Raw genomic sequence first — 24,436 nt, 5'->3', positions numbered from 1 at the left:
CAATGACTGGAATATGTAGGTGCAGTTAACTCAGTGGAGAGAGTGCCTGACCTGAATTCAAGTCCAGCCTCAGATACCAGCTGTCTGACCTTGAACAAGTTGCTTAATCCTGTTTCCTCAATGGAGATAGTACTAGCACTTACTTTTCAGGTTACAATGATGATCAAATAAGATCATGATTATAAAGCACATGCTAGGTCTGGCACATGACAGGCACTATATAAATGTTAATTTTTGTTTTTTATTCATTATTATGCTTCATAAATGCTTATTGATTGATTGAGTGATTATCATTGCCTACACTCCCTTCTTACTGTTTTTCTGATAGAATAATCTTATCTTTATGCCAAAAAGCAAAAAAAAAATTTTTTTTCCTCAGGTCTATCTGTAAAACCACAAGCATGACCAGTAAAAATAAGGTATTATCTCTTTCTAGATTTCACTTGAGAGATGACAGACCTCAAAGATCTTTTTGGGGTTTTTTTTCCTTCCTTTCCCTTCCTTTTCATTTTTCCCTCCTGGTCTCTCCTCTTTCCTTTGCTTATCTTCCCTTCCCTAGTTTTTCTTTTCTTTACTTTTTTCTTTTTCTTTAAAAAAAAGAAAATCTTACCAATCAAGTGGGAAGTAAGCAAAACTTCCTTAGGCAGTAGTTCTCTGCATCTTGATCTACATCTAAAGGACAGGAAGATTGAAAAAGATTTCAGAGTGTATTCATATTATCCACAAGGCCCTGTTATACAGTTAATTCAACTGTAAAAGACTAGAAAAGTTCATAGGCTCTTCACCACCTTCTCTGTTCCAGACACTCCAATTGTCAGCTGTTTGTTTTTACAAAATTTATCACTGTTTCCTGGAAACCATCAGCCCCAGTTCCCAGGGTGGCTGGTCTCAGCTCTTGGAAAATTTCTTGGGAGATAGGCCTCTAAAAGGGAGCATGACTGGTAGTACAGTTTTTAAAGATTAACTTCAAGATAGCACGAAGATAAAGACCACATGGAGCTGTAGAATAGCTTCAGACTGGATCCCATCTCTCTCATTGATTTGTGTGACCCTAGATTGCTCTCTTAAGCCCTGGGAATTTCAATCTACATCTAAATGTGAAAGTGAAGGAGGTAGACTAGATGATTCTCAAGGTCCCTTCTAACTCTCAGATTTTGAGATCTAAGAATTAATCAATTCCTATGTGAAAAGTTGTTGGATGAATGAAGGAATAAATGAATGAATGATTGGATGAATGAATTTTTAAAAGTATTTATTAAGTATTACATCTACTATCACATAAGTGCCGAGGATAGAAATATTAAATCAATCTTTGCACTCATTGGGTTCACATTTTCATAGTAGGAGACAGCACAAATGAGATATGGTGACCGGGGAAGGGTATTTTGGTTTAAGAAGTCATAGTGATAGTGAGTAGAACCACATGGGAATTGGCTGACATGCCCTTTCCAGTAGTAATGGCAATATTGATTTGTTTCTACTTCTCAAAATAAATAAGGACAGGGTATATGTATGGTGGGGCAGATGGTAAGGACATGGCCAGAGAAGAAAGTGGTGGGTCTTGAATGGAGCCAGCTAGCTTATCTTCAGAGTTTGAATTCAGGCCCTAGGGTGTGAGTTCAGTGCTAGGTACATTGTAGGAACTTAAAAAAGTGTTTTATTATCTTTGTCTTGTGATTTTAGTTTCCATACCTAGAGTATTATGTCTAGAGATTCAACTCAATTTGAAGTATAATTTTATTTTTATTATAAACTTAAACACCAATCAAGATGAGCATTTTCATATACAAAACAGAAAAATAAGATTAACTTTGTAGCTGAACTTCTGTACCAACTACAACTTGCTTTTCTTTCCAAGTGTACAACAAATTTAATGTATTATTTTCAAAGCCTTGTTCCCCATATTTCCTGTTTATTATAATGTTCTCTTTCCTTATTTTTTCTTAAATCCATCAATAGTTCTTTTCCCAACTGAAAGGAAGAAAAGCCCTTGTAATAAATACACAAAGTCAAGCAAAACAAATCCACACATTGATCATAAATACATGCATCATTCTGTACCACTATCATGGCTATTCAATTACACTGAACAAGCATTTATGATATATTCATACTTAGTAAAACATAGTTCTTCATGAAAATCATGGTGCTACTTGAAAGGTGGATGAATCTTGAACTAAACAAAATTTTTCTCCTGGACCAATCCACATAAAAAAGAATCAATATGGGTGGCTAGGTGGCACAGTGGATAGAGCACCGGCCCTGAAGTCAGGAGAACCCGAGTTCAGCAAATCCAGCCTCAGACACTTAATAATTACCTAACTGTGTAGCCTTGTGCAAGCCACTTAACCCCATTGCCTTATAAAAATCTAAAAAAAAAAAAAATCAATACTTTTTCACTGCATATTTTCTATATGCATAGCTTGGGAATAGGTTTTTGGAATGACCAGAATAACACGTAAGAAATAATAGCAAATAATATGTTACACGATCCAATTAAGGGCTATATTGTGTAGAATAATCTACAAATTCTGTAGTTATTTGGGAGAAGCTCTGGGTTAATTAGAGAAGGCTTGTGGAGAAGGTAACATGAATTAGATCTTAAAAAATATATTGGATTTAGATAGAGAAAGGAAAGAGGACATTCTAAATAGCAGAGTTAGTTAGCAATGAGGATGGTATAGCTATAGGAGAGGAATGAGATCATCCTTAACTGAAATAGTTGGGATAAGAGAAGAATAGAAAATAAAGTTCAAAAGATAAGAGAAAGCCAGCTTTTGAAGGATTTGTGATGTGAAGCAGAAAAGTTTAGCTCAATTCATTTCTGGTCCCTTCTCTGCCTGGTGTGCACTGTGTCTGGTGACATTTACTTAAAAACTTAGAAAAGAAGATAATTTACTTATAAAAGAAGAAAAGTATGATAATATTTTAATCCATATCTGCCATGGCAAAAGAAAACAGCTGGCTCTGATCTTTTTTTGTTCTGAAAGCCCTAGAACCTGTTCACTTATATGGAATGGAAGCAGTGACTTCTTAAGACAAAAAAAGAAAAAATGAGAGTTCCTGTATCTTTTGCCTATTATGGGTTCTTAAAAGTGGGAAATTAGCAGCCCATTATTGTTCTTGGATCCACAGCCTAAGTTCCTGAAGTAAGAATTTACCTCTACCTAGGAGGAAGTGATGTCCATGTTAATACCCAAGACGGGAAATGTGTGCCCAGAAGATTAGCCTCATTGTGTGCATCTGGACGCTTTCCATAAGCTTTGTTTATGGGACATATTGTTTTTCTGAAATTGTTTGCTCCTGTTCTTCTTGCTTGCAGATCTCACTGGGCCTTCTTGGCTGCAGAGATGATCAGACTTACTGGTAGTCTTGAGTCCTGGCAGGAAGGACCTACTTAAAAGACATTCCCAGGGGACTTATTGAAAGTCTAACCGACAGGACAAAGGTCAAGGAAAGCTCTCTTTAAAAAGCAAACCCCCAAGATTGTAGGGGTAGGTTTCATTATTTTGTTCTTGTATGGGGGATTTGGAAGTTTATTCATTTATTTCTTTGGTTTCATTTTAAATAAGATCCTCAACTTCTACTTTCCTGGCTGTTCCTGCTATAATATTTTGCGTTGTTTTGTATTTTCAATGTCAGTTTATCACTGCACACTTCCATTTGTATTTCTGGGATAATGATGATATTCTGGCAGGAGTGTCAAGAGTCAAATAATATTAGTCTTTATGTGCCCATTTGGTCCAAATAACAGATGGTGCTTGAATACTGTATGGTTAACATTCTCCTCTCAGAAACTTAGAAGCATTTCTCCTGGGGTGGTCCCACTTTATTGTCCTGAGCAGAAGAACTAGTTGTCTCTGGCACATTGCTTGTATGCCAACTATTAGCATGTGCTGTTTTATTATTATCCCAACCACCCACCCTCCCACCCAGACTGTACCATCAGCCACCTCTATTCCCCACCCTTCCTTAGTCTTCAGTAGATCTGGGCCTCAGCTTAGACAGAAAAGAGTACAGAATGGATTAAGTCATCCTCTTCAGATGTCTGGGAAACATTTTTTTTTAAATTGTGCTAGTCAAACTGTTCTTTTGCTTTGAAGCTTTGGATCCTATTATATAAATGTTTAGGCCCACCTTCAGGGAACAACTTGAAACTACCTATATACCTTGTAGCATAAATCACATATCCCCTATCATCATCAGATTGAAAGTTGGGAAGAAACTTGGAGATCATCTATTCTAAGTACCTAAGTTTACTGAAGAGGACACTGAGGCCCAAAAAGGTAAATGGTCATTCTAGTCACATGGCAGTGTGATTCTCATTGAATCCCACTGATTCCCAAATACAGTGATCCTTACACTAGAGTAGTCTTCCCTCCCCGACTAGTCTAGTTCTCATTGTCCATTCTCTCCTCTGACCTTCTGTGGCATTTAAGGTTTCTGTAACAGTATTAGTGAGTTTTTTTTAAATTTGCAAAGTGGGGACAACTACCGGAGTTCAAATGTGACCTCAGACACTTAATAATTACCTAGCCATGTGGCCTTGGGCAAGCCACTTAACCACATTGCCTTGCAAAAACTTAAAAAAAACCTTGCAAAGTGCTTTACAAATATCTCATTTTATCCTCACAACTGTAAGACATAAGTTTTATTTCAGAAAAAGAAAATAAGGCAGACAGGGGTTAAATATCTTACACTGGGTTACTCAGTAAGTAAATAACTAAGATCCAATTTGAACTCAGGTCATTTTAGCTCCAATCCCAGTTATCTGTCCACTGTGCCAACTGGATGCCTTATAAAGTACTTTTACCAAAAACAAAAATAAAATAAAGTACTTTGTATTGTAAAGTACTTGATTGTAAGATACTTAAGTACAGTACCTGGGGACACCTCTTCCCATAGTGTAGATATCCAAAGAGAATGACTAACCCTGATTCAAGATTCTCTGTGATTCTGAAGCCCTCATGTATGTGTTCACTTTTGATAACTGGAGATTCTTAATTAGTTCAAGGCAAAAGTATTTAATGAAATATAAGAAAATAGTAAGAACTTTTCTCCTTAAACCAGGATAGACTGTCTCACAAAGACATGCAGTTTCCGACTGAAACAACAGTAGCCAAATAACATTAGCTTCTGTGTGGTCCAAATAACTTGGTACTACAAAGGAAGCATGCATAAAAGTTATATATACAAGCTCTAAATCTGTAATCAAATTGTACATATTAAGAGGCACTCATGTAGGATATTCAGATGGACAGGACAGGCACATGAAGAGGCAGCAATTGATACTGACCTATTCCTACCAGGCCTAGTCCCCACTATTCTTAGTTTCTAATACCTCATTTGGGTGGGTCAAATGGGTGCTTTCCTATCACTTTCAATTTCTGGCTTAGTTAAAATTTTTGTATATCTCTTTCCAAAGGGAACAAAGTGTATTATACTCTTAGCTTAAAGCTAATAAGTTTTTGTTGTTACAACTCTTTTAGAAAAAAGGAAGAAGCCAATGATTAATTCCAGGAAAAAAAATTTATATTCAGATTTTCTCTTATTCCCTCTTGAATCTTGACTAGAAGATACCCTATTTCCCTAGTAGGAGATTCTCAGTTCCAGAGGCCAAGTTTTTTAGGTCAAAGAATGAGTTTCCTCAATTAGGTAATGATTTCAGATTTAAACTTTTCTTTAGACTAAATTTCCTGGTCACTGTTCGGAGCCTCTATGGGCATCCCCATTCTAGTTCATATATCTCTAATTTTAATGTCTGAAGGCTAAACTACTAATGAAATGATGATTATTTTCTCAATAACTTTGTGGTTTTCCAGTTTTCAAACCCTAAGTCTCTTCTCTTCTTTCAAGTATATGTATGTATAAGTGGGAATTTTCTCCTCCACCCATTCTCCAGTTCAGTTAATAAAATTACCCTTTTTCCAAGCTACTTCAATCAGTCCAATGCCTCTTGGGCACACCCTTATCTCAATTGTTTTTAATGACAACCCGCTAAGATAGGTATTAACCTCATTTTACAGATAAGAGAAGTTAAATGATTCTGCTTGAAAATGTTGGAAACAAGCTTTAAAATCAGGTGTGCTTGACTCCAAATCAAGCATTCTTTCTCATTACACTTTACTTTGCCTCTCTCTTTGGAATCCAGTTTGGTATTTAATTATACTCCTTCTTGTACTATTATCCCACAAGTGTTTAAGTTTGACTTCCCAAAAATGTCCTTGAGAACAGATACTATTTCTTCCACTTCTTCCATATTATCCACCACACCTAGCACTAGGTGAGACATTTTATTCATTTATTCAACTCATTCATTCATTGAACACATATTTATTGAATAGTGAAAGACAGTATTCTGGATGGTTCTGTTGAAGTACCAAGCATTAGCCCAATCAAAATTCATTGCTTGATCAGTTGAGTATGAACCTTGGGATGCATGCATTTTGGCGCTCCCTCTCTCTCTGGTAACTAGCCCAAACTACATTTTTGAATAGCTTTCCAGGAGGAAGTGATAACTGAACAGAGAACAGTTCCACCACACATGAAGTTACTCCAGAAGTATATGCCTGTCCTCCTAGAGAGTCCTCATCTTATGGTCTTGAGGAACTGGGAGAGGTGAACCTTTGCAGAGGAACATCATGGCAGTGGGAACCTGGAGGTGAGAACTGAGGGGACTTCATCCTGAGCTGCTGAAGGACTTCAGGGCAAGGTCTCAGAATTTCTGGGTCCTATGACAAAGCCCAGGCTAGTCACATCTCTGCCCACACCATTCTCTCCTCTGGATGACCTCCCTCTGAAACAAACTGGCTCCTCCTACCACCCTTGTTGGTTGTCCTATTTTTGCCAGGTTTGTTAGCAGTTCTCCTTTTCTTAGAGGAAGTAGTATGTAGTGAAGTATACATAAAAGGCTTTATGAGCCAAGAAACTATGGGGTTTATTTATTTCTGCTTTTGCCTTGCATGGGATACACGTCTCAGCATGATCTTTGCCCCATGAGCACATATTTAATTTAATTCACCATCACCCCCAAATAGTTTTCTGCATGGTTACCATTCAACTGCATTTTCTAATTTGGAGTATTATTGTTGTTCTTCCCAGGGTGTACAACTACAATTCTCTGTATTGGATTTCATTTTTATTTCCTTTCTTTCTCCACCTCTCTTTGGAATATGCCAGTTTTTTTTCAAACTATTTGTGTACTCTTTCTCTTTGTAGATCTCTGATACTTTCTGTTGTCCCTTTTTCACCACCTTGTAATGGTAATTGAACCATACCTTTATGGCATTAATTGAATGTTCCCCCTTCTCAAAACATTCTATTATAAGAAGAAAACATAGAAGACAGTGACATAAGGATTGTTATTCATAGGAATATGTTTTGGGCAGGAGGGATGACAGAAACACTACCCAGGTCTTCCTAATGTCTCTATCCTCAACAATATGCTATCTCTACATTACTGCAAATATTATGGTAAAACAACTTGATTAGGGCAACATTACAGCATTTGTCCACTTAATCAGGGTCATTATCTTATTAGCTTTGGGTAAATGTAGCTTTAGATTTAGGTAAGTAGTGGATAAAGCACCGGCCCTGGAGTCAGGAGTACCTGGGTTCAAATCCCGTCTCAGACACTTAATAATTACCTAGCTGTGTGGCTTTGGGCAAGCCACTTAACCCTGTTTGCCTTACAAAAACCTAAAAAAAAAAGATTTAGGTAAGATAAGAGGACAAAATAGGCTTGCAAAAAAAAAGAAGTTGGAATAAATGCTATAGAGGCAGAGGTTACTATTTAAAGTAATAATGAAACACATCTTAGTTCCATGTTCTCAATAACTTTGGGGATGGGCTTTTCCCTTGTCCTTTTTTTTTATTAGTCAGACTTAAATTACTAATCTGATTGCTTAGATTCATAAAATACTGAAGACTGAAAGGAACTTAAAGATCATATAGGCTAATTATCTTCATTTTATAAAGGAAATTAAAGAAGTTAATTTGCCCAATGTCACACAGAAAGTTTGTGATATCTAGATTGACTTCTAACCCAAGTTTCTTTCTACCTCAACCCACTATCTTATAGACTAAATAAACCTTGTTCCCTTACAAATTCAAAATGATTTAGCAGGAAAAAAAAACTAAGTATGTTATCTTTCTAAAAGTGAGAAAAAGAATGATAGATTGCTATATTTTAGGTCAAACTATGACCTCTGTACAACTATACAGCAAAGAATGTTTTCCCCCACTACCAAAGGGCAAAGTCTGTACCATGGTGTTTTGCTTATAACTTTGTATAACTTAGAATCTTAAAAAGCTTCCAGAAGCTCAGAGAAAGGTAAGAGTTTGTTCATGGTTACTATGAAGCACAGTTAGGTTTGAACCCAGTTCCTCCTGATGCCAGGACTAGCCATTCAGTCATTAGGCCAATTTGTCTCTCTCTAACCTTGCTGAGCAGTTTGACACCAGAATTGTAATGATGTGCTATTTTATTTCCATTTCCCTCTAAAAGAATTGGAAATAAAAGATAAACTTGTTCTCAGACTGTTCCCTGACTTGAGGTCTCTGCCTGCCCTCAGGAAAGCCTGATTTCAAACCTCTTACTTCCTGCAAACAAAGATTCTATTGCTTCACTAATTTGCTCCAGCTTCTCTGTTCCTTTTCCCTCCCTTGTTTTCTACAATCCACCTTCATTTTCCTATTCCTATTCCTGCTTATGCTCAGTGAATTTCCACCAAAGATTAGCAGCTTGCCAAGAGCCAGGAACAGTTCTGCATGTTCAGGGTTGAATGGCCAGAAGTTTTGAATCATCGAAGCTGGCTTCATATTTTCCTTTGTTTAGTTCAGGTGGGGCTTTATTTTTTTTTTCTATGTGTGTGTGTGTGTGTGTGTGTGTGTGTGTGTGTGTGTGTGTGTGTGTGTGTGTGTTGGTAGTGGTTGTTCCCTATTCATTTCAGGGAATTATTTTCTCTTTTTTCTCCTCTTTTTATAACAGAATTCACTGAAATTCAAGGCACATAAATGAAAGGAATGTTTCACCAAAATAATAATACCATTATATTTCATCAAAATAACCAAATCCAGGTTTTTACAATAAAGGAGAACAGAATTAATTCAAATCAATGGAATATTAAGCATTTGCTTTTCCAAGTTAAAAAAAATGCATGAATCTTTGCCTCATTTTATTATTGTTGCTCTTGTTATATCAGAGAAGTCAAAAGTTTGTTCCACTGAGCTCATGCTACTCCAAGGCAAGTAATGTAGATTAAGTTTGGGTTTACTCAGGGCAAAGTGTATCCAGAAGAAAAAAAATCCCAGGTGAGGAAGAGATCTTCACTTGAATGCAGTAGAGTGAGTTATGCAAGGTTTAGACCCATAGGGTTATTAAGAAGTCAATAAGCATTTATTATATCCCCACTGTAGGCCAGTACTAATGCTGAGCGTAGGAGATAAGGGCAAAAGGCAGTTTCTCTTCCCAAGGAATTCATAACCTAATGGGGAAGACAACAAACAACTACGAATAAACAAATTCTATATGGATAAATAGGAAATAATCAGACATTAAATCAGACAAGAAGCATTGGGAAAGACTTCCTTTAGATATGTGGAATATTAGGTGGGACTTGAAGGATACCAGGAAACCAGTAGGTGGAGATGATTAAGGAGAACATTCAATCATGGCAGCAGGGGTGGCTAGGTGGCACAGTGGATAAAGCACCAGCCCTGGAGTCAGGAGTACCTGGGTTAAAATCCGGTCTCAGACACTTAATAATTATCTAGCTGTGTGTCCTTGGGCAAGCCACTTAACCCCATTTGTCTTGCAAAAAAGCCTTAAAAAAATCATGGCAGTAACCAGTGAAAATGCCCAGAATTGAGAGATGGTGTTATCTTCTTCCAGGAGCAGCAAAAAGACCTTTTACACTGAATCAGAGAGTGTATGGGAGATATAGTGTAAAGTATAAGAACTGGTAAAGGGGAGGGGGGAGGAGAAGGTAAAAATAGAGGGAGAACTGTGTTAGGTTGTGAAGCACTTTGAACTCTGGAGGATTTTATATTTGATACTGAAGGTGTGATGGGAATCAACTAGAACAGCATGACATAGTCAGACCTGTGCTTTAGGAAAACCACAAGACCAACCAGCAGATTATTGTAGTATTTACAGGTGTGAGAAATTTGTGATCTGCACCAGGTATCATTTCACCATGGTGAACTTTAGGATACTGTAGTAGGATACAGTATTAGAGGAGAAAAAGGAGTATATTTAAGAGGTGTTGCAAGAGTAGAATCAATAGGCCTTTGCAACGAATTGGATATGTGGTGGGTAATCCTTAATAAGGAATAGAGTTATATATAGGTTTTGAATCTGAGAGACCACTGCTGTCCTTAGCAGTAATAAAAAGTTAAGGAGGGGAAGATGGTTTAGAAGAAATATAAAAATTTCAGTTTTGGACATGCTGAGTTAACAATTTCTACATGTCTAATAGCCACTTGAAGATTTAAGACTGAAAGTCAACAGAGAAGTTAAAGAAAGACAAATAGATTTGAGAATCATCAGCATAGAGATAATAACTGACTCCACTGGAGATGAGATCATCAAATGAAGTAGTAAAGAAAAGAGGACCCAAGACAGAGAGAGTCCTGTAGAATACCCACAGTTAGTTGTTATTGTTAGTCTTTTGTTTTGAAAAGGAGCAGTGACATCAGGGGGTGATGTCTTGACTTGCACATAATTTGAATTTAAGTGAGGCAGAGTTGCACAAAAGTATTAGCCTTACTCTCTCTTCCAGAGTCATCAAAGTCCAGTGGCAGGATAAAAGTCAACACTACTGCCAATGGTCCAGGATGCAGTGGACGACCTTGGCATCTTCCATGTCTGACCAAGCTGTAAGTGCTCCACAGTGCCTGCTTCGGCTGCCTTCATGGCCACTGGAAAGAACTGTTCTCATCCACCCATTCTACCAGGGGAAATCTTCACAAGCTTAAGGTAGACATTTCCCTACCTCACCAAAGAGTTTGTGGCCTGTCAGTTACCCTCAACCTGGTTTAGCCCCATCTGCTGAGACAGTTTTGCTGGGTTATGGCCACTTCACATGCTACAGCTTCTTGGATGCACAGGTAAGAGTTAAGTGACAGGGGACCACCAAAAGAAGATGAGCAGCCTTGGAAAGGGCTTGGCAGACCCTCACATCAAAAGTGCTAGTCCTTCCTGACCATCCCAAACACAAATCCATCCAACTACTCCCAGTTAGTAGGCTTGACTTAGATGAAGATCAAGCAAAGGAGACTGAGAAGGAATGATCTAAGGGACAGGAAGATAGCCAGGAAATAGTAATGTCCAGAAAACCTAGATAAGACTATTAAAGCAAAGAGGGTGATTGACAGTGTTAAAAGCTGTAGAGAGGTTAAGAAGGATGAGCATTGAGAATAGGTATTGGATTTGACAATTAAGAGATCACTGGTAACTGTGGAGAAAACAAGTTCAGTTGAATAATGAGTTTGGAAGCTTGCCTGTAGAGAATTAAGAAGAGAGTGAGAGGAGAGGAAGTGAAGGCACTTTTTTGCAAATGGTCTTTTCTCCCCCCCTCTTAATTTATCATTTATTTATTTTTAAAAATTTGTTCTTTACATTCATTTTTTATAAAATTTTAAGTTCTCAATTTCTTTCTTCCCTTCTATCTTCTCCTCCCTAAGATAGTAAGAAATTTGATATAGGTTATTATATATGGACAATCAAGTGAAATATATTTCTATATTAATGTTGTTGTAGAAGAAGAAACAGAACAAAAGAAAAAAAGTGAAAATAGTATACTTTGATCTTATTTTGGACTCTTTTAGTTCTATCTCTGGATAGAATTTTCCATTATGAATCTTTTGAAATTGTCTTGGGTCATTATATTGCTGAGAAGAGCTAAAGCAGCCAAAGTGATCAGTAGTTCTGCCCAAAGGGTTTAACTACAAAAGGGAGGGGGGGGTATGAACTGATAGTTATCAGAGATGAAAGGTTCAAATGAGAGTTGTTTTGAGCATGGAGGAGACATGGGCATGTTTTTTAGGCAGTTGGAAAGCATCCAGCAGACAATGAGAGGTAAAAGATAATTGAAAGAGTGGGGATAACAGAGTGGACAATTGACTAGAGAAGATGGGATGAAATGGTATCACTTGTAGGGGTTGAGAGGTTTGCCTTGGTTTGGCAAACATGAAACAACAGAGAAGGAGATGGTGGCAGAGGGCATCTGACTTTTATAAGATGAGGAGAGGGAGAACTGGGCACTCTCTGTCAGCGGCTTCATTTTTTTAAGTGACATATGAGGCAAGGTTCTCAGTTGTGGAAGGAGGAGAAACCACCAAATGTTTGAAGAGAAATAAAAAAGTTTGGAAGAAACACTAGGCTGAGTGGAATAATGAGTTAATTTTTTTTATTTGATTAAAGCAATGGTTAAGTGACTTGCCCCAGGTCACACAACTAGGCAACTATTAAGTGTCTGAGGTCAAATTTGAACCCAGGTCTTCCTGACTCCAGGACTGGTGTTCTATCCACTGTGCCACCTAGCACTGGAATAATGAGTTAATTAGCAATGTGTAAGAGGATTATCTAGAAGCTTTGAGGGCCCAGTTATGATTATGTAACATAAGCATGTGGTGGATACAGTGAGAACAATTTCATGATTTTTCTCCAGCTTTGTTCAATAGCACATGTGTGAGAGAAAAAGGACAGTAGAAATGATCCAAGGCTGGAACTTGGCAGATCACAAGCATGGATGTGATTAGGTGGTAAGGGATACAAAAGAATAAAACAGTGTAGAGTTCTATTGGCTCACTGAAGATATTTAAGGGAAAGTCTATATGTATTTTGAGGTCTACTAGGATTTGAAGAGGAAAAACTGTCAGCAAGGTATTCAAAGCATTGAAGAATGTCTATATTTAACATGACAATTTCCAGCACAGCCCAGTGTTCTGAGGAGAATTCAAAAAAAATGAGTAGACAAATACTCAATTTGGAATATATATTATATATATATATATATATATATATATTTATAATATTTTTTTATAATTTTCCCCCTAATCTCACTTCCCTCTCTCTATCCCCCACAGAACATAGTCTGACAGTCTTTACATTTTTTCCATGCTATACATTGATCAAAATTGAATGTGATTAGAGAGAAATCATATCTTTAAGAAAAAATAAAATATAAGAGATAGCAAAATTACATAATAAGATAACTTTTTTTAAAATTAAAGATAATAGTCTTTGGTCTTTGTTTAAACTCCACAATCATTTCTTTGGATACAGATGGTATTCTCCATCGCAGATACCCTAGAATTGTCCCTGATTATTGCACTGATGAAATGAGCAGTCCATTATGATTAATCATCAACCCCATTGCTGTTATGGCATACAATGTTCTTCTGGTTCTGTTCATCTTGTTCAGCATCAGTTCATGCAACTTCTTCCAGGCTTTTCTGAATTCCCCTCCCTCCTGGTTTCTAATAGAACAAGAATGTTCTATAATGTACATATATCACAATTTGTTCAGCCATTCCCTAATTGATGGACATTCCCTCAATTTCTAATTTTTTGCTACCACAAACAAAACTGCTATGAATATTTTTGTACAAATGATGTTTTTACCCTTTTTCATGCTCTCTTCAGGGTATAGACCCAGTAGTGGTATTGCTGGATCAAAGGGTATGCACATTTTGAATTGCCCTTTGGGTGTAATTCCAAATTGCTCTCCAGAAAGGTTGGATGAGTTCACAGCTCCACCAACAATGTAATAGTGTCCCAGATTTCCCACATCCCTTCCAACATTGATCATTGTCCTTTCTGGTTCTATTGGCCACTCTGAGCGGTGTGAGGAGGTGGTACCTCAGAGATGCTTTAATTTGTATTTCTCTAATCAGCAAAAGCCTCTCAGTTTGAGAGTCTAATGGAAGAGGTCCATAATCAGCCAGAAAATTGAATTCAATAGACATTTAAAAAATAATTTTATTTATTTAAGGTTTTATTACATTTTTTGTTTTATTAAAAAGTCTTTGTTTTTACACCAGTTATTTCTCAACCACTCCTCTCCCTTTTAAACCTCCCTCATAACAGAGAAAGAGTTAAGCAAAATGAACCAACCATCTTTGATAAATGATATATACAATAATGAGCTCAGGTCTTCTAACTCCAGGTTCAGTGTTCTCTCCATTGAGTCATCTCTCTACCGCTAATATTTTGCTCCCTTTGTACCCCTATTCCTATTGAAAAAATGTAACATGTTTCATCATATGTTCTCCTAGATTAAGATTAGTCATTGAATTTAACATGAGTTCAGCTCTATTGGCTTTTGGCTCTTCTTCCTTTGCTCTATAGTAAATCATGTAAGTCTTGCTGTGTTTCTCTTCTCAATAACATTACATTTTTGTAAAGTGGAAAAATTCAGTGGGTAAATTACTATAGAAAGGAGGAACAGGAATCTTTTCCCTATCCTTTGGGCTTGCCCTTGCACTATGGATCTTACCAGTCTTATCCAACCACTCTCCTTTTCCTATCCTGACCTGGCATAACCTACAGTCTAGTTTGCACTCTCAGCTTTATTCCTCCAGAAGTATTTCCACAGGCATAGAGGATAACAATGGAGAAGGTAGTGTGACTTGACAGCCTAGCTCTCTCCAGATAGCAATGTAAATTGATTCACCTCCTCTAAGGAAAACCTCTAGATTCAGCTTTTATAGCTCATTAGAAAGTTTATTTAATATTTATTTATTAAAAAAAAATCAATGATCCTCTTTCATTTAACTCTTACCCTTTACCCCACTTCTACCAATCCCTCCAATGGTGACAAAATCCTGATACAGAAGGTGTAGTTGCTATTCCTTTCTGAATATTGTACCAGCCACTATTTTCTTTTGGAGCTCCCTACTCACAAATAATGAAGCATGAAAACCATAAGCAACCAAATTTTATTGAGTCAGTATTCAAACTAATTAAACAGAAATTATAAATGTAATTTTTAAAGAACAGAAAAATTTTAAGATATGCTCTGTTGTACCAAACTGCTTTGCAAAATGGTCTGGCCAAATTCACAGCACCACTAGTAGTGTATTAATATGTGTATCTTCCAATAGCCCCTCCAAAACTAGCAATTTCTGTCTTTTATCATTTTTGTAATTTTATCTTAGAGTTGTTGACAATTTGTTTTTTTCTTTTGAAAACTTTTCATTCATATCTTTTGTTTTTTCCTTAAATATTTTGGATATCAGACTTTAATCTGAAATATTTGTTACCAGGACAGTTTTTATTTTTGATGGAATCATATTCTAGCTGCAAAAGTATTAATTTTGTTTGAGTAAAATCTTTTAAATTTTATATAACCAAAATTGCCTTTCTTTTGGTGATTACTTTTCACATGTTTGCTTTAATTGGAGTTATACAAAGATGTGTAAGAGATGAGTCAGAGCTGAGAGATGTATGCACAGTGCAAACAAAGAAATTGGAGGGGACACTTAGCAACTAATGGGATCATGACAGGTATTCTTATAGAAGATGGTATTGGAGCTGAGTTTTAGAGGAACCTAATGAACCTAAGATGGAAGTAAGGAGGGAATGAATTCCAGGCATAAGGGGACAGCCTGTACTAAACACATTGAGATGGAAAAAGGAATGTTTTGCATGGACAATATCAAGTTAACCAGTTTGGCTGCAACTATTTCTAGGAACTGAGCATTGAAAGGAGGGAAAGATTTAAGGTTGATAGTTAAAAGTCATGAAAGGGTAAAGTAGAAAATTTTAAAAGATGGGGTAGATTAGGGCAGTTTGTGGAGAAGTATCTGATAGGGAGAATGAAGAGAAATCTGATTCATAAGGATTAAGGAAGTAGGAGATAGGAATTTGCTAGTCATAGGGCTAGGATAGTACCAGATTATCAAGCTTTTCAACTGATGAGAGTAAGGAACTGCTCTCCATGGTAATGACTATAAGAAAGATCATGTTGTAAAAGTGTTTACTTCATATCAACATTGTGTAGTAGGTAATATAGAGTGCTCTTTAAAATGCAAACTACCACACTATCATGGATTTTTATTTCGAAGGGTTCTGTCTCTACAATATCAACACTTGAACAGATGGGTTTTTTCCTCAGTGATCTTCAGGAGGAGAGGATGCCTTAGAGGGAAAAGAGAATTGGATTAGGAAGCAGCCAGCATGGTTTTAAATTTACTTTAACATTAAAATGAGGGAAATGGACTAGTAATGATATAATGATAATAGTATTTATTTAGTATTTCAAGGTTGTCTTAACTGTTAATTCATTTGACCCTCACAATAGTTGTATTATTTTTAGGTGGTATTTTTATTTCCATTTTACACTTGGGAAAACTGAGGTTAAGAAAGGTTAGGCTACTTGCCCAGGACCATGGAGATAGTGTCTGTATATTTAAAATTCTATAGACAATGAAATTTACTTCATAGAAATTTCGGAATTTGAAAGGAACATAGTGGCTCTCTATCCAAACAGTATCTGAACAAGTACTCATTCATTTTTGTTTAAAGTCCTTCCATGAAGAATTCCTTCTATCTCATTTCACTTTTGCAAGGCAGTTTTCCCTTGTCTGGGATCAAAATCTTTGCAAAGTCTATCTTTTATTCCTGGTAATACTTTCTGGGGCCAAGTAGAACAAACCCTATTCTTCTTCAATGTGACAGCCCTTCAAATACTTGTAAAAGTTAGTGTAGCCATCTTACATCTCATTGGAAGGAGTTTGGCACCTTATTTTCTGTCTCTCCATCCAGAAGGGGAGAGAGAAGACTGAAGGAGGTGGTATTGATCAAGATTTGATTTAGCCATGAGATTAGAGGAGATGAGTTTAATTTGGGAGGGGTATTTCCTTCCTAGGAATTGAAAACAAGCAGAGAGGCAGATGCAGAGTGGAATGCCCCAGACTTTCCTGCCTTTATATGCATTGCTTCTTATACCTTGAATGTCTTCCAATCATCTGTTTGTATGTTGAATTCCTATCCAAACCAATTTTATTGTATTTACCATAAAGTCTTTTCTGATCCTGTGTTAATGGGGTTTCTCTTGGTACTTTTAACCTCACAAATCCCTTCATTTTGCACCTATCTGATGCATTTACTATGCATATTTTGCATGGCAATTATCTGTGTACTTTTCATAGCCTCTGTTTGAACTATAAGCTTCTAGAAATTAGGATGTCATGTAAAATTTATATCTCTGCCAGTATATGATCTAATATTATGCTCAGAGTATTTAATGTTCCCTGATTTGAATTAAATTATAAATCTATGATGAGCATTTTGATAATACTATTTAGTAAAATACATTAAAAGAAATCACAAAACTAAAAGAGTGTCTATGCAACGCAAGTTGGCGCTGGAAGGTCACAGTGATCTGAAAAATAAACTGTGAAAAAGCAAAAGCTTCTTTTCTTTATAAGGTTTAGTCCTTCAAAGGACTAGCATATTGTAAATTTTCCTGATTATGTGCAAGAGACAAATTTCTGCAATAGGTAATTAAAGGAGACTGTATAATAAAATGAAGGACAATTCTGTCTGCCTCCAAGAGTTTTAGGTGCAGTCTTCTTCTGAGAAAGGGAAATGGAAAAGATCTCCTATAAGGTCTCACGTTGAATGTTTATGGAAAGCAAAGTGGAAGAAAGACCTCAGCATGGAGATTTAGGAGTTAAATCAAGGTCTTGCACATTTTATTTGTCTTTTTGTGTGTGTAAGCATTATGCTTATCCTGGAAGGCGGTAAGGTAGGGGTTCTTCATCTTCCTGTTTTTATGTTTGAGTCCCAGCTTGCAGACCCCCTTCTCAAATTCATATTTTTAACTATGTGAAGCAAATGCTAAATTTCGGTTACAGTGTAGTGATGGGTCCCCCCCCCCCGCGCGTCCAAGTTCAAGCTCAAGCTCAGGCCGTGGCCCCGGGTGGGCACCACATCCCCCTCTCCTCCTCCTCCTCTGCCGCACCCACGCACCTAGCCACCCCCGAGGGGGCGGAGCGAGCGGCGACCCCCACGCCGCGGGCACCTGCGCTCCCACTGTGGCGGGTGAGCTGGGGGCTGGGAAGGGGGAGGGTGGCCGGGACCCCCGGGATGCCCATTAGCGGCGGGAGGGTAAGACCCGTGGGCCCCGCGCAAGGCCCCGCCTCGGGGAGGGGAGCGCCGGGAGCCCCAGGAGGTGGCGGCGGGGGAGGGGCAAATCTCGCGAGATCCCGCGGCGGCGTCGGCGGCGGCGGCGGCGGCGGCGTCGGCCGGGGGTGGCCGGGGAGGTGAGTCGGCGGCGGCGGCGGCGGCGGAGGCTGGGGAGGGGGGCGCGGGGGGGCGCGCGGGGGGGCGGGCGTGGGCGCGCGGGGGCACCGGCTCCTCGCCCCCTCGTGGCCGCGCCAGGCCCCCTCCTCCTTCCCTTCCCCGGCGGGGCCCCGCGGCGCCGACCCCGGCACCCCCGCCCGCGCCTTCCGTGCCCGGGGCTGCCCCTCCCTGCCCTCCCCCTCCGGGCGGGCGGGCGCCTGCCGTGCGACGTGTCCGCGCCGGCTCCGTGGCGAGCGCGCCTCCGTGGGCACACGCGTGGGCTCCCGGCGCGATGGGCCCGGGAAGCTCGGGGGGACCCACCCCGAGGATGGCCGTCCTTGCTAACTTGGGGGGCAACAGCCCGGGGCGCCGCGGCGGACCCTGGGCAGCACCAGCCGCACCGCCGCACGGGGTTTTGTCCGGGTCAGCCAGCAGGCAGGGTGAGAGAGCCACTCCTTTATCTGGTTGGGTTCTCCCAAGTCCTGCCAGGACCGTAACGGCGGGCACCTCCCCACCCTCATAAACTGGGCAGCCTTATGGGAGGGATTTGCTAGAATTGGACACTTCTGTGGCGGACTGCTGCCGTTTGATGATGGGGACTTGGAGGAAGAGTCTACAAAGTAGACTACAGAAGCCCCCAGGAAATGAAATGGAAATGCTTCCCAGATTAATTCCTGTCTTTTGAATAATCTCTCAATTTTATGTTACCTGTTTGTTAGGAATGACAGAAGACAATTGAACTGGCATTCTTAAAAGTGTATTTTTAGGTCTCCATAATGAAAAGGCTCATAAAAATATTCAAAAGACTTTTTTTAGTTGTCTCCATTATGGCAGACTTGGAAAAAGACCCATCCTTGTAACATTGCAAAATATTTACTGGTATCCACCATAGAGCCTGGAAAAGTTGTCTCCTATAGCTTTTTTTTTTTTTTTTTTTTTTGGCTAGGCAATGGGGTTAAGTGGCTTGCCCAAGGCCACGCAGCTGGGTAATCGTTAAGTGTCTGAGGTCAGATTTGACTGCTCTATCCACTGCGCCCCCCAGCCACCCCCCTCCTACAGCTTTTGACTTAATGGAAACCCTAAGTATTTTGACAGTTAAGTGATTAGAGATGGAGCAAGGCAAGGCAAGAACCAGAACACAAAATTTAAATTGTCCGGATATAATCCAAATTATTGTAATAGCTAATTTTAAAAATCGTGTCCTAGTCAGTACAATAAACTGAAGTTTTTACATCTTTCTTCACTTTGATCAGGAAAAAATTAAAAATAAAAATGAAATTGGGCACCAACCCTGGAGTCAGGAGTACCTGAGTTCAAATATGGGATTACCTGGCTGTGTGGCCTTGGGCAAGTCACTTAACCCCATTTGCCTTGCAAAAATCTACAGATAAATAAATAAAAATAAAATTAAACAAGCTCATCAGATGATGGTGATATTTAATGTATTTAAATATTTAAATTTAAATTGGAAATTTACCATTTTTGAACTGAGTTCCTTCTTGCTTGAAGGTGTTTATTGTTAATTGCCTTAATATTTTATGTTTCTATATTCAAATATATGACAGTATAGATATTTTAAGTCACACATAAATTGAACACTTTTGAGTTGGAAGGTAATTGAAGTTGAGAGCACTTTATTTCCATAACTTCTAGCTAGCCAATACCATTCACTTTGAGAAGGGAGGCCAGGAGCGTGTCATATTACTTCTTCTAATGCTAGTTTCAATATTAATCATATAATTGTAAAAGTAGTCACAGCACTGATAAAGGAATAGGATGGGCAACAAAGTGGGAAATATGTGGTTAACTTTAATAGTAATCTTTTTTGTAGTCTGCAAAACATTTCAATGATTATCCAGTTATATAAAAGAGAAATTTCCCAAAACACATTGACTTTGGGTAGATATATAATATTTACTGACTATGGTATCTGAAATAGAGCTTAGTGTTCTGAAGATTTTTTGGAGCATTTTTCTTTCCTTATATTAAGAGATATAGCAGTTATTTTCAATGTTTGTAGATGAATGAACTATTTTGGAAAATATTCAGAAAGAAAAGACTTAGCAACTTCATGTAAGAAATGTGTGGCTAACATGTTTTGAGGGAAAACTAGTAAAACATATAAATGATTTTTTTTCATTTTAAAAAATCCAGAGACTGCTAGTAGCATATGTACATTCTTTTTTTTTTTTTTGCAAGGCAATGGTATTAAGTGATTTGCCCAAGGTCACACAGCTAGGTAATTATTAAGTGTCTGGAGAGTCAAATTGGAATTCAGGACCCCTCAATTTCACAGCGGGTATTCTATCCATCACGTATATATATATATGTTCTTGGAGGAATATATTGTCATTTCAAAATTTTCAAAATATGTCTTAAGTGATTAACAATCCCTTTTTCTTTTCTTTTTTTAAAAAATGAAACTCAGATTTAGAACCTTAAAGATCAACTCCTTGGACCTAATTTGCAGATAAGAAAATTTAGGCCTGGAAAAAAATTGGGTGATTTGCCTAAGGGCAAAGAAGGAGTAAAGACCTGTGTAATCTCTGAAGTACATAACCCACAGGAGGTTTTGTGGTCTTATCTGCAGTCAGCAAACCTGTCTAGGTACTTCATCTTCTGGTTTCATTTTTATTCTAGTACTGCTTGCAAGTAATTTTAATGAAGTTTTCATGTATCCTGAATCCAAATGGCTTGTTTTTTTTGTTTTTTGTTTTTTGCTAGGCATTGGGGTTAAGTGGCTTGCCCAAGGCCACACAGCTAGGTAATTAAGTGTCTGAGGTCAGATTTGAACTCAAGTACTCCTGACTTCAGGGCATATGTTCTATCCACTGCTCTACCTAGCCACCCCCTGATTTTTCTTTTCTAATAGGTTCTCTTTGCTATGTAGTATAATTTCCTAATTTCCCCAGACTACTATCCCTGCTGAGGAAAACAAACCTATCAACAATAAAAGACATGTGTTATGTGTGTGTGTATGTGTGTGTGTGTGTGTGTGTGTGTGTGTGTGTGTGTGTATTTGGAAGGGGAGAAGGCGCAAATGATAGAATATCCTGACTGGAAGGGACCTTAATGATTATCACTAGGTGCCTTATTAAATATATAAGTGATAGAAATAAAAGTTATGATTAGAGGTAGAGCCAACACTGTTGAGGTACCTTGAATGAGATCCCAATTAAGGAGATAATATTAATACCAAATAAAATTCTTGTCAGAAAGAATGAAAAAATGTAGAAATTCAAAGGGAAAACTTAACCATATACCCATATTGCCTTTTCACATCTGTCTTACTCAATCTGTATCTCTGTATTTTAACTAAGTTGGAGTCTTTGGAATGCCTGCATGATTTGTCCCTGATGACATCCTATTCCTTTACATCCCCCAAATGAATCAATTACTAAGCATTTATGAAGCACCTACCTGAGCTAGAAACTGTACTGGGGACATAAAGATAAATGTGAAGCAGTATGACAAAGATATAGATATATACCTATTTACACTGATTTTGGAGCAAGGAGGATTACTAGTAACTGGAGTAATTGGAAAAAGAATTATATAAAAGTTATTGTCTGAGCTAGGTTTTTAAGGAAACTAGTGAGGTGAGATATGATTGTGATCCAGTCTTCAGTCAGCCAGTGTAGACTAGAGATGGAATGCCATGGAAAGGAGCAGTAAGACTATAAAGTTATGTGAAAGGGAATATTATATAATGAGATTGGAAAGGTATTTTGGAAAGATTAAGGGCATTAAATGCATAACAGAAGAATTTGTGTTTGACCCTAGACATATTAGGGAACTCCTGGAGTTTGAGAAGATACTTTGTCTTTCTGTGAAGTTTGGATGAGAACACACATACCTTTTTTGTTTGCACTTAATAGTATTTTTTCCCAATTACATGTAACTATAATTTTCAACATTCATTTTTGTAAGATTTTGAATTCTAGATTTTTCTCCCTCCTCTCCCTTCCCCCTCCACAGGACAGCAAGCAGTCTGAGATAAATTTATACATGTAAAACCAATATCATGTAGCTTTCTTAAAAGTATAGTATGAGACAGAAATTAAAAGTAATAGACTTATCTAGCAGGATAAAGAATATCTACACACTACCGGTATTTCTTCTTTCACAGGAATCAGTAAACATTTATTAAGCAGCTACTTGGTGAGGTTACACATAGTCTCTGCCCTCAAGAACTTTCCATACCATCTACATTTTGTTCACAGTTAAATACATAGTTATTTGGGGGTGGAGCACTAGCTAATGGGAAAGGCTTCATGGAAGACAACCTGAGCAAAGGTATTGAAGAGAGGAATAGATAAAGCAATTGGAGAATGAAGTATTAGAGCAATAACACTCAACCTCTATGGTGCACCATACTTGCTTCATAGAATTCTCGGCCTTGTTTAAAAATCCATTTTCAAGACTAGTCTAATGATAGCTATTTGTATAGGGACTATGAAGACCTAGAATTTGTTCAGGGGTGTTTTTGACCCTTAACTTATCTGTTTGAGTTGTCATATTTTCCAGAAACACTGGAATCAGAGCATGCAGGAGGCCCTGAATGAGTCCAGGATGAAACCCCCTAGCTTATATAATTTGTTGTTTTCACCCCAGACTGGATTCTCTGTGTGTACTTGGGAGGCAAAACAGGTACCAGCCAGTCTGTGCCAAGCTGGGAAGGAACTTTGTGCAGCTGGGGTTCTTGCAGATAAGGGAACCCTCCTATCTTCATAATCTAGTAGTTCCCAAGGAAAAAGAATTCGATTTTTGTCATTGCCTTGCTCCTCCCCTTCAGGAGTAGTTTTGTCCTTTTCCTTGCCTTTACTACACCTGACCCTTCCCCATGCCTTCCTGATTTTTCTTCTGTCATAAATATGTAAACTTCTGAAGGACTGTGAACTCTTTGGGTTATACTTGCATGTTTGTTTCTCTTCTAATAAACCTGGTCTTCAATAAGTTTTGTAATAGTATGATTTCATGTTGACAGATTTCATTAAAGAACTCACCATCCCTCTACTAATGCAACTAATAGTCTTAGAGAGTTTCCCAGAACACTGAGAGAGAGAGAGAGAGAATATAGACTAGACTTAAAACCTGCTCTTCCTGGCTGCAGGACCAATTTTCTCTCAACTATGCCATGATGCTAAGTATATATTTTTAAAAATATAATCTTTCTCTAAAAAACATTTAATAGAATCATGGATTGTTAGAGATGGAAAAAGGTACTTACCTCAGTCTCCACTTTAAAGATAAAGAATTTTGTCAATTTAATGACTCCTAATTACCACTTGGGGGGGTGGGGAGAGAATGAATATGAATATGAAGGAGAGAGGGAAGGGGGAGGGAGAGAGAGAGTGTGAGCAAGAGCAAGCCAGCACAAGCAAATTGTAAATGATAAAGGATTTGGTTATTTTAAATAGAGGAATTTTTGAAAAGTCACTTGTGTGAGAATGATAATTTCTGTGGGGTGACAGTTGTAGGGTCAAAATTTCAATTTGGAGATCTAACCTTTTATATTTTATATTTTAGCTAGTTTTACTCTTTATGTTTCCCAACCTTTTAACAAGTAATTTTTTATTTGATCCAAGCTGTGTCTTATCTGTTTAAAGAATGATATTTGATTGTGTTGTGAACTTTTGAGCATGTAAATGGAAAAATTGCTTTGAAAAACACTTTTACGTTGAGCTTTCTTCAGTTAGATTAACTGAGTGAATAGTAAGGCTGTTACTTAAAATAAATAAAATAATAAAATAAATGAAATAAAATAGATTTTTCAGTTCTTTTGATGATGATTCTTACATCTTTCAGGTTCATAATAGATGTGCTAGGGAGAATGTAAGAGAAGAAAAAACTATAAACAATCCTGTTGAGGTAAGTTATCCCCGATCTGTATTTAGGGGGTGCTGGGACGGTTGGTTAGAAGGCTTCACTGTAGCAAGATTTTTGTCTTTAATATTGGTTATGACATAAAAAGTATGATCTTAAAGAAATTGGTGGTGATGGGTGGGAGTACCAGTAGATAAACCATGTAAATGAAATAAGTTGACTTTTGTATTTGGGGGCTTAATTCTGGTATTCTCTCTTCATCTAATATTTAAGATATGTTGCATTGCCAAAATATAAACCAAGGCTTTAGAAATCCTT

General features: G+C 37.9%; 1 protein-coding gene across 13 annotated transcripts in view; it reads left to right on the top strand.

Annotated features, from left to right (window-relative positions):
* Positions 1 to 24,436, top strand: part of MRTFB (myocardin related transcription factor B) — a 328,483-nt gene that overhangs the window by 27,773 nt on the left and 276,274 nt on the right. For 5 of the 13 annotated variants that reach the window (XM_074196426.1, XM_074196433.1, XM_074196436.1 and 2 more), the window contains exon 1: positions 18,739 to 24,163. The gene's annotated coding sequence lies outside the window, so the exon portion shown is untranslated. Of the gene's footprint in view, positions 1 to 18,244; positions 18,274 to 18,738; positions 24,164 to 24,436 lie in introns of those variants that run through there. The other 8 variants (XM_074196435.1, XM_074196431.1, XM_074196428.1 and 5 more) reach the window with 5 other exon arrangements.

Source organism: Macrotis lagotis, chromosome 8 (genome assembly GCF_037893015.1).
Source record: "Macrotis lagotis isolate mMagLag1 chromosome 8, bilby.v1.9.chrom.fasta, whole genome shotgun sequence".
NCBI lineage: Eukaryota > Metazoa > Chordata > Mammalia > Peramelemorphia > Peramelidae > Macrotis > Macrotis lagotis.
Note: the sequence above shows the minus strand (reverse complement) of the source record. Positions and strands in the feature narration are given on the sequence as shown.